The sequence below is a fragment of the Passer montanus genome, unplaced genomic scaffold (genome assembly GCF_014805655.1).
Source record: "Passer montanus isolate IOZ18808 unplaced genomic scaffold, ASM1480565v1 scaffold4, whole genome shotgun sequence".
Classification (NCBI taxonomy): Eukaryota; Metazoa; Chordata; class Aves; order Passeriformes; family Passeridae; genus Passer; species Passer montanus.
This window is the reverse complement of record NW_024368818.1, coordinates 12,357,360-12,367,593: the sequence shown is the minus strand read 5'-3', so window position 1 is coordinate 12,367,593 and position 10,234 is coordinate 12,357,360.

The following is a 10,234-nucleotide window of genomic DNA, read 5'->3' as shown; positions in this document are numbered from 1 at the left end:
ACTCGCTTCATCTTTCATGGTTAATTTTATGGTAGATAATGTAATTGGTTTATTTATCACAGATTTACCCTACACAATATTCTTCCTTTGGAAAAGATTGAATTTTTATTGAACTTCATTTATTTACCAAAATATCTATATAAAATGTCATTTGATGCACTTTAGCACACCTTACACATTTGCGACAGACTGGAAATTATAGCATATGACCTGTGATCATCTGGAGTGGCAACTGGACACTAGACAGGATATCCTAGATCATCTCAAATGATGCTAGACCACAAGAAGAAGCCCTTTTGACTATAATGGTAGCTGATATACTTGACTCACATGTCTACATCTAATCTTGAACAAAACCCACTGCAGGGTGTCTAACCTAAGACAACCTTCAAGGTTCCTTGCAGTGGAGATATGTTTCCTTCCATCTGTGATGATAAACACACATCCAAGGATAAGATTAATTGCTTTGTGGAGGTGCTGGCCTCCTTTCACTGACTTTAAAAGCAGCTTTGATTAATAGTTCAAACACCTAATACTGGATAGCTAGAGAAGGCTTTATCTTGCTTAATTTGGGATGAACCCAGTGTAGATGTTTGCACACAATCCCTTTTCTAAATACTCACAGTAGTTCTTAGTGTCCTAGGAAATTATTCCTTTTATTTTGAAACAGATATCTTTATTGATCAGGGGAGCTGATCAGCAGAACTCAGTAACTGCACCTTCACTGACTCTAAAAAGGATCAGGTAGATCACACACACACATTTCAGGCAAGGACAGATCATCTTAATTCCATAAATATTTTAGCTATGCTTCATATTTATAGTTAATAAAAATAAAATATTATTTTCCACTTTATTTTTAATCTCAGCTCAAATTCCAACTAGATTTCTGCTTTTTCAGGTAACAAATTTTAACAGTAACTGTGCAGATCAGATTACAGTTTGGGTTATATACTCCAGAGCATCACAGTAATTTACACAATGTGGCTGTACTATCTCTAACCAGACTAGGGATCTGTGCACAAGCACATAGTCAATGAGCTTATTTTATCATTAGGCTTGAAATGCACATTACTATTAGAATTTCTTAGCCCTGTTGTTCAGGGTAGAGGAGCTAGGTTTCTGGTAAATCTATGTCAGATATTGAAATGGGACAATGAGGAATTCAGGTTGTTATTACATTCCAGTTTGGGTTTCCTGACCTGGCTACTATGAAAAATATTTCTGCAGTAATATTAATTTGTCCAGAAAATATATTCCTTCTGAAGCCATAAAGATGTATTAAGCATCACCCTTATATTGTTAGAGTGATAGAAAAATATCAAAGAACCACAGTATTTTAAATGTTCTATTAGCTTGCCAAAAGCCTATGTAAAGTACAGCAAAGTAACAAATGTGATTATTATTTTAGCTGCTTTCATGTTCTTCATATGATTTCTGATAATCTCAGAAATCCAGCACCCTCAGACTCATACAGTGATGGCTGACAAGAAGCTGAAAACTTTGTGCATAGGGGTAATGAAGAGATGGGACAAATATAACCTTGTGGCAGAAAATAAAAACATTGTGGCTAAAAGTAGCAAGCATTAATAAGTAGCCTTTACCTGAAACATAATTTTGTAAGTCTGAAACTATTTTGATACGTATTGTCTTTTTCCATGACGTCCACATCAAGATATGGAACCCAAAATCAATATACATATATATCTACATGTTAAATTTCCCTCAGAGTAAATAAGCAGTTTCAAAGGTCTCTGAAACTTGTAAGAAAGAATATAAAATTTGATTCCTGATAGTCCTGCTTTTTCTGACTTCTCTGAGTAGTCAAAATTGTGACTTGAAAGTCAGAATTGGTTGTCTGACTTATTGGTGAACTATTATTAGAAATAAGTTGATAGACCTTGGTTTATCTCTCACTGGAATGAGTCAGAATAGAGTCCAAAAAGAATTGGTTTAGCTCCATAAAATAAATTTAAATGTTGGAACCATTTCTTTGGCCACAAAAATGAGCTGCTATCACTCTCAATACTTATGAGGAGCAGACTTGAAATTTGTATAAGGTAATTTTACAAATTTTATCTGCTCTTTAAAAATTAAATATCACTCTCAGAATCCTTGTTCTGATATGTTCCCAACTACCCTAAATGAAGCTCACACAAGTAATTGAATAGAATCACTGAGTCATGGAATGGCCTGGGTTGGAAGAGACTAGAAAGATAATTTTGTTTCAGCCACTCTGACCTGGTCAAGGGCACCTTCCATTAGACCAGGGAGCTCAATGCCCCATCCAGCCTGGCCTTGAACACTTCCAGAGATGGAGCATCCACAACTTCTCCAGGCAGCCCATGCCAGTGTTTCATCACTGTCACAGAGAGAAGTGTTCCAAAATCGGATCTTTCGTCACAAGTGATGGAAAATTTTTGGAACAGTGCTAAATTGATAGGTGTGGATTTTACCACCTTTTATCTGAAAGGAGCCCTGCTCTGCATGGTAGTTGCAAAGACAACTTTGCTATTATTGTGCCAGGTACTGCTACTTGTTGAGTCTTGATGTATGGAAAATAACTCATGCCTGTTAAAATAAGTTTTATACCAGGTATTACTACAAAGTGTTGCACTTGAGTGGACCTGGAAAGCAATCAAATCCATAAAATTTAAATTTTCATGTAAGTCAATCAAATGCATGAAAAAATCTGTACAGATGACTAAATGCGGCTCTCAATGGTGAAAAGTCTTTGTGTAGAAATGTATATTTCTACCTACATCAGAAGCCTTAAATTAGTTTCCTCCCTTTACTTACTTTAATTCAAAATCCAATTCCCCAAAGTTAAGTTTGAAGGAAAACTCTATAAATGCACTATCAAGAGAGTTGATATGGTTATAGCATGATTTGAAAGTATAGTCAGGAAGAACATATCAGCTCTGAAGAGATTTATGCATCTTGGAGGAAATTATTACTTTTGTTATATAAAAGTATTTACACCAGCATATCTGATATAGGCACTTTAAGAAAAAAGAGGAAAAAAGTCAGGTAGACCCTGTGTCCTGCACAAGGTAACTAGTGAAGGAAAAACTAGGGCCTCAGGGAAAAAGTCTGTTTCCAGAAAATGTGGAGTGTTTTCAAACTTTTAGTGTTACCTTGATTAAAAAGTGTTGTATTTTCTGTTAATTAAAAGAAGTAAATGTATTCTAGAATTGTTCTTACAGTAGATTTCAGATTAGAAAAATGCTTACTCCCACATAGATGGGTGAAGACCAATTGTAAATTCTGTTGCAGTAAAGAGAGAAGTGGAGGTTTGGTAAAGTCTAAATGAGACTGAAACAATGCATTAGTCTTATCCTGCCTCTCTGTGCTAGTGAAAATATCACTCTCAAAGAAGAATTAAAACTAAAGTCACAGTCCTGTTAATGTTGACTTTAATGAGATTTCTCACTAAATTATTGACTGACTGGAATAATTCTGCCTGGCTCATTCTTAGGAGCAGAAACGCTTTTCTGTCTCTCCACTTCTTCCTTTAAGAACATACCTGGATAAAAATTATAGCTTTCATTTCCCCATTGTATTTTAATGAATTGAACCAGTCTGGGAATTTGCCAATGAATAAATATATATGGAAGATTGTATATATTTCTTAATATGTATATAAAACAGTTTTGGTCATCAGAACAATTTGTTGCACTTAAAGATGTTTACAGATTTAATGGAAAATGAGGAAAACAATTTATTTTCAGTGCATCTATTGAAATGTTGCTAGTTTAACTGGATCTTGCACATCATTATTGTCTATAATAATAAATCAATATTTTACCTCACATTACAATGAGCATGCAGTGACACCACTATGAATGTCAGCTGCAGGGCAGACAGCTGATTCCTCTTTGTTGTTTTGTTAGTAACACCTTCATCTGACTAATGAGATTATTTTCTCAGTCTATATTTATAAATACTTTTGTGGCATGAAATTACTCCAGTTTAAGGATATGAAGGAGCTGTGAAAAATTGGGTACTCCTAATTTAACTGGAGTTGGAGGTTGAACCTGGAGGTGACGCACTCTGTGACCCCCTGGACCCGGTCACAGAGATGGAACTGTAGAGACTCTTGTGTTCAGCCCTGGGGGTTTTACTCCTTGTGGATAGCTGGGAAGGTCCTATGGAATGTTGCTGTGATTCACTCACAGAACAAGTTAATCTCATGGCATTGTGCAGGTAAAATTTCAAACAGTTCAGTGGCTGAAGAATGAAGCCTCAAAACTGCTGTATAAGGGGAGAATTCCTCTTTGGGAGAACAAAGTAGAGCTGGCCACAATAACAGCATTTAAAAAAAAAATTTCATGTCTGAAATACATAGCTACTAATTTTACTCTTCTGTAAACCTGCTGAGGTTCCCTCTACCTACAGTCATGTGATAAAATCAACTAAATGCATGTGAACTGATAGCACAGACCTCATAAGTGAGGTCTGTTGATGCCAGATGTGTTTTATTTACAAACTAATGAACAGTGAGGTTTTGTTCAAGAAAGAAGGGAAAAAAAGGAGGGGAAAAGCCTGTGAAAGCAATTCATGTGACTATAGTTTTTAATTGCTTGTGGCAAATAACCAGTTTGCCTGTATTTACCGAAAGTGCAATCATTACATCTTTGGAACAAAAATCCAAGACTTTGCAAAAACTTAATTATAAAGTCCTGCTTCAAGACAAAAGATACTCTACTCTAGCAACATGCACTTCCCAATTCCTAATTTTTAGAAGTCTCCATAGGACACTGAAGATACACAGAGTATGTTGTGAAGACAAAATGTGGAATATTGCACAATTGCAAATTTAAATGCTTTTACTTTGCCCACAAAACAGAGCCTGCCTGACTACTCAGGAAACACACCTCAAAACTATTAAGGGACTTTAAAATAAAGACTACCTCTGGTTTGAAATGTTCATATCTCTGTGGCAATCAGTATATGAGCAGGTAAAAAATTTTCCCTCACAATCTCAAGAATACTGCCAGAATTCCAGAATCATGTGTTAGGCTGGAAGGGATCTCCAGAATTCAAATTGTCATTATGCCTTGGTCAATATCTAAACTGATCAAGTTGTTCAGGTCCATGCCCACTCAATTTTGTACAAGTCCAAGGATGGAGATTACACAACATTTCTGGATATCCTGCATCAGTATTTGATCATCCTCGTAGGATTTTTTTTTCCACCTAATATCTATTTGGAATCTCCCCACCTTGCAACTTGCTCCCATTGCCTCCCATCCTACCACTGAGTGCCCTCAAGAAGACTCTAGCTCTATCATTCTCTGATCGGCTAATTGTGGCCAGCAGCACGGTCTGCCCTTCAGCTTCTCCTCTCCAAGCTGAACAAATCCAGCTTTCTCAGCCTTTTCTCATATGGCCTATGCTCCATGTCCTTTATCAGCTTTGTGGTTTCCGCTGGGCCCAGTGCACTATGTCAATGCCAATCTTGTACTTTAGAGTCCAAAAGAGGACACACTGTCCTAGATGTGGTCTTAAAATCACTAAGCAATATGGATCACTTGGATCTCATTGATCACTTCCCTTGCGCTGCGGGTGACCCTTTTCCTAATGTGGCCCCCTGTTGCAAACACACGCTGCTGGCTTATGGTGAGCTTCTTGCTCTCAAAGAGCCCCACATCCCTTTCTCCAGAGCTGCTTCCAAGATGGGTGAGCCCCAGCCTGTAGTGTTACATGGTGCTATTTCATCCTACATGCAGTATCTTGATCTTATGTAGCTCCATGATGTTCCTTGTAACACATAACTTGTCCAGTGCCCTCTAAGTGCCCTCCAGGACATTGACTGCTTTCTCGAGCTTTTTGTTGTCTACAAACTTACTAAGGATGCACTCTGTCCCATCACCTGGGTGGTTTCTGAAGACTTTAAGTGGGATTGGTTCTGTTATTGACCACTGAGGGACCCCATTAGTTACTGAACTTTGCACCACTAATCACAGCTCTTCAGGTCCCCACCCACCATTTTGTCTGCTTATACAGCCCTTATCTTCCAAATTCAATGATAGGAGACTATGGGAGATTGTGTCAAAGACCTCATTAAAATCAATGTGCACAACATCCACATGCTTTCTCTTGGCCACAGCACCCATCACTTCTTTGCAGAAGGCAGTGAGGATGGTCAGGTATGATTTCCACTTCCTAAACTGGGAAAAATAGGTAAAGCCTGGAAAAGAGAAGGCTTCAGGATGACTTCAGTGTGGCCTTCCTGTATGTTGAGGGAACTTAACAGAAAATATGGGGCAAGACTGTTTACAAGGGCAAGTAGTGACAACACAAGGGGAATGGGTTCAGATTGAAAGAGACTAGGTTTAGATTAGATTTTAGGGGAAAAAAATCTTTGCTGTGAGAGGCACTGGAACAGGTTGCCCAGAAAACCTGTGGATGTCCCATGTCTGAAGGTGTTCAAGGCCAGGTTGGACAGGACTTTGAGCAACCTGATCCAGTGAAAGGTGTCCCAGTGGGGTAAAACTAGATGATCTTTAGGGTCCCTTCTGACCCAGGACACTCTATAGTTCTATGATTCTATGATAAACCTGTGCTGGCTGCTTTTAATCTCCTTCTCATCTATTTTTGAGTTTTGAAATTAATTATGAATCTACCATAATGAATCATAGTCTATAATCATCTTCCTAGAGACTGAGGTGAGACTGACCAGTCTGCAGTCCATTGAATCCACCTTCTTACTCTTCTTAAAAATTATGTGACATCTGCCTTTTCCAGTTCTGAGGAGCATCCATAGTTGCCATGACATCTCACAAATGGTGCAGTGGGGCATCACAATGTCATTAGCAAGCTTAGATGCATCCCATCCAGTTCTGTGGACTCATGTATGCACAAGAGGCTTAAATTCTTCCCCTGCAGGCTTCTTCCCCTGCTGTGGGTACTATGGGTTTGCTCCTATGGATCTTGCTAGAAGGCTCAGGGACCTGGGACCCCAGAGGACAAAGCTTCCAGTGATAAAACAGATAAAAACTGCAATGAGTGCATCAGTCTTTTCCTTGTAGCTTCTCATTAAGTTCCCTGCCCCACAGATAAGTGGGCACCCAGCATTCTTACCCTCCTTTAACATCCACGTGTTCATAGATCCTGTCCTAATTGCCCTTCACCGTGGTCACTCCAGGTCTTTATGTGCTGTGTGAAGGTGATCACTGCACAAATTCCATTTCAATCTCTGTGCTCCAGAGCCTGAAGAAGCCTTTCCGTTTTCCATTCCAGTTGCAGCAGCCTGAGATAGTGGCTGGGAGAAGGAGGTGCTGTTTTGTGTGACTTGAGGTGAGCTGGCAGCAGCTAATCTTGATGATCCAGACTGAATGCACAGTCCAGGGTGACAGACACTGTGCTAGAAAGTCATTTAACATTCCTCAGAAATGACATTTTGATCAAATGCTAGAGCAAGTTGAGAAGGACATATTTTGTGAAGGATTCAATCAATCAATCAATCAATCAATCAAAAAAAAGAACAGGCTTTGTGATTTTTTTTCCCTCTTATATTCCAGTAGCAATCTAGGGACTTCTAAAGGACATTTTTGACATGGAAAATGTTATTATCACATTCTGCTCACTTTCACTACTATTCTGTTCTTTTTCACTACTCTCAAGCAGAATTTTACTTAAAGTCCATTTCATCAGTCTAGTTCAAGGAGTTGTCTCTCTTAGTGTTACAGCATCCTTGTCAAAAGTTGTTTAGCCAGAGTAAATACTGCAAACCTGTTTTCTGTTTCCTTTATAATTCACTTTGTTTAAAAGGCAATGATTCAGAAAGGCAATGAAGCAGAAATATCTAAAAGACATGTATGTCATATATATAACTTTTGAAATTTAACTTTGATTTTTCACGCTTTAATGAATTCACCAATCCCACGTGCCTTAATTTATGAATTGTAATCCATAAAGTCAAGAGCTAGTGATCCAAATGCTTCCCAAATAGTAAACCCTAATTCAGTATTTAATCAACTGCAGCCTTTTTGTCATGCTTCAATTACTATGTCACTGGAAATTAATGCAAATTTTATATTAATAGAACTAGGTTCCTGCAAGGGTTAATTAGTTTTAGTCTAAACACTTTACACAATAGCACTGCAAGAAATTGGAATTTCAAACAAGATTACATCATTAAACATAGTACAACAAAGATTTTTCCCTTTGCCCTGAAGTAGCACTGTTTTTAAATTGGGTGTCACTGCAACACCATGAAAGCAGTTCTGCTGCTAAATTTCAAGGAGATATTCACTATTTTAAAGTAATTTATACAATTAGCAGATACAAACTATCAAAAAAGCTACTTCAGGGATTGATCTGGATACTCTTGGGTTGGACATCAAAAAATGAATACAAAGGCCCTAACAGCCTATTCTGGTATAGATCATAAACTGATGGGCCTTCAAGTCACCTCTGATAAAGTGCTTTCTGTATATAGAGTTTGTGTGGAGAACAATTAATAATTAGAACTGAAAAAAATCCTCAAACAACATGATCATGTCCTGCATACAGCAACCACCTCTCAAATGGATTACACACAAGGAACTAGGTGGCCTCAAATATCAATTTTTTTGGGGGAAAAGCATACAGATTCTAGACTCTTATGAAAAATGGTGTTGTGTGAAAGAATTTGATGTCCTACTGATGCATTTAGTTCTGTGCCCCACTCCTGTGCCACCTCAGAGGGCTTTGTTACAACAAGGCTATTATCCCATGTCCTTTGTGTGCTGATAGATTCTCCCTTACGTGCTCATTTTCTTGGGACTAGGAAGGAATTTTACAGTAAATTTGAATGTGGCTCTCTCAACTACATATAATTATTTTAAAAAAAGGTATCAGAAACAGTGAGGTCTTCTTCACAGTTTGTTAATGAATGGTATCTGAAGTTGCAGGAATCATCAAAGAATATGCATGCAAATCATGATCCATTCTGCCTGTCCTTATTTCAGTATGCAGCAACTGGGACAATGTGCAGACACCATGGCTTTTTTAGTTGATCTTCTTGAATAATATGTCTTTGTTACTCAAATTCATTGCAAAAAACCTGTCTCTAATGAGAAGGGATTTTTAAACATAGCATACTTTTTATTCATGGAATGAATATGAATAAGAAGCATGAAAGGCATCTGGACAGTCATAAAATTCAATCCATGGCATGAGAGCCTCCTAGATTTCACAGACCATGCATGTGATTACTTGCCTACACTGAACACTCTCCAGAGCAGTAGAAATTCCTGTAGCATAACATGTCCTGACTGGATTCCTGAAAATGAAACACAGGTAAGCATATTTTCTACCTCTGCTTTTTTCCCTTGATGCAACAGATTCACTGACACTACAAATCATACTGCTTTTAAAAACAGAGATTCAACTAAAAAGCCAGACTATACTGGTTATGAAGATGAATTTGTTGCGTGCTGCTGTTATGCAAATGGTCCAAAAAAGGAAGTGTTTCTGCTCCTCAGATTAAAGATCTCTGGAAAGGACCTCAGTTCCCAACACATATGCAAATACAGGCACTGATGAACCTCTCACACCCTCCTCTGGGACACAGGCAGATGTCTGCAAAACCAGGTTTTCTGGAAATGGTTCAGTAGGCTCAGGATTCCTTGGTGACTCTATCAGCAGCATTTCCTCCCCTCCTGCTCTAATGCTGCCACTAGCACTTGTATCATAAGACTAGATGCTAAATAAAATTAATTATCATGAGACTAGTGATAAAACCTCAGGGGTTAGACACAATCAGAATAAAATGGGAGTGTTTTGGAATGAGATATTTAAGGTCACTATCTCTTCACAGATTATTCTATGATTCTATATTGTTTCTCTTTTTTTTTTTTCCTACATGATATTTCTTGTAATTTGAACTGGATGCCTTATAGTTGAATGCTCCAGAGCTAAAACATGCAGTATTTTTCATGGATCTATGGAAGACTCAAAGTAGAGAAGTTTGGTCTGATGTCTTGCAAGTATTAATATTCCAAGTTTAGAACACACCACCTCATGACCTCAAGGTAAGGACAAGAAGCCAGCACTTCTGTCAGCTTTCAGTTCTGGCTGCCTGCATTTGCTGCACTGAGGTCCTGGGCTTTGTTCCCACCCAAACCCTAGGGCACTCCATAGCCTCAGCATTTATGGGCCATGCTGAAGAAGCTGAAGAGAGGACGTTGGCTCCACCATGTGTGGTTCCTAATTCCTTATGATTCCAAGGAACCTGAATCCTTTT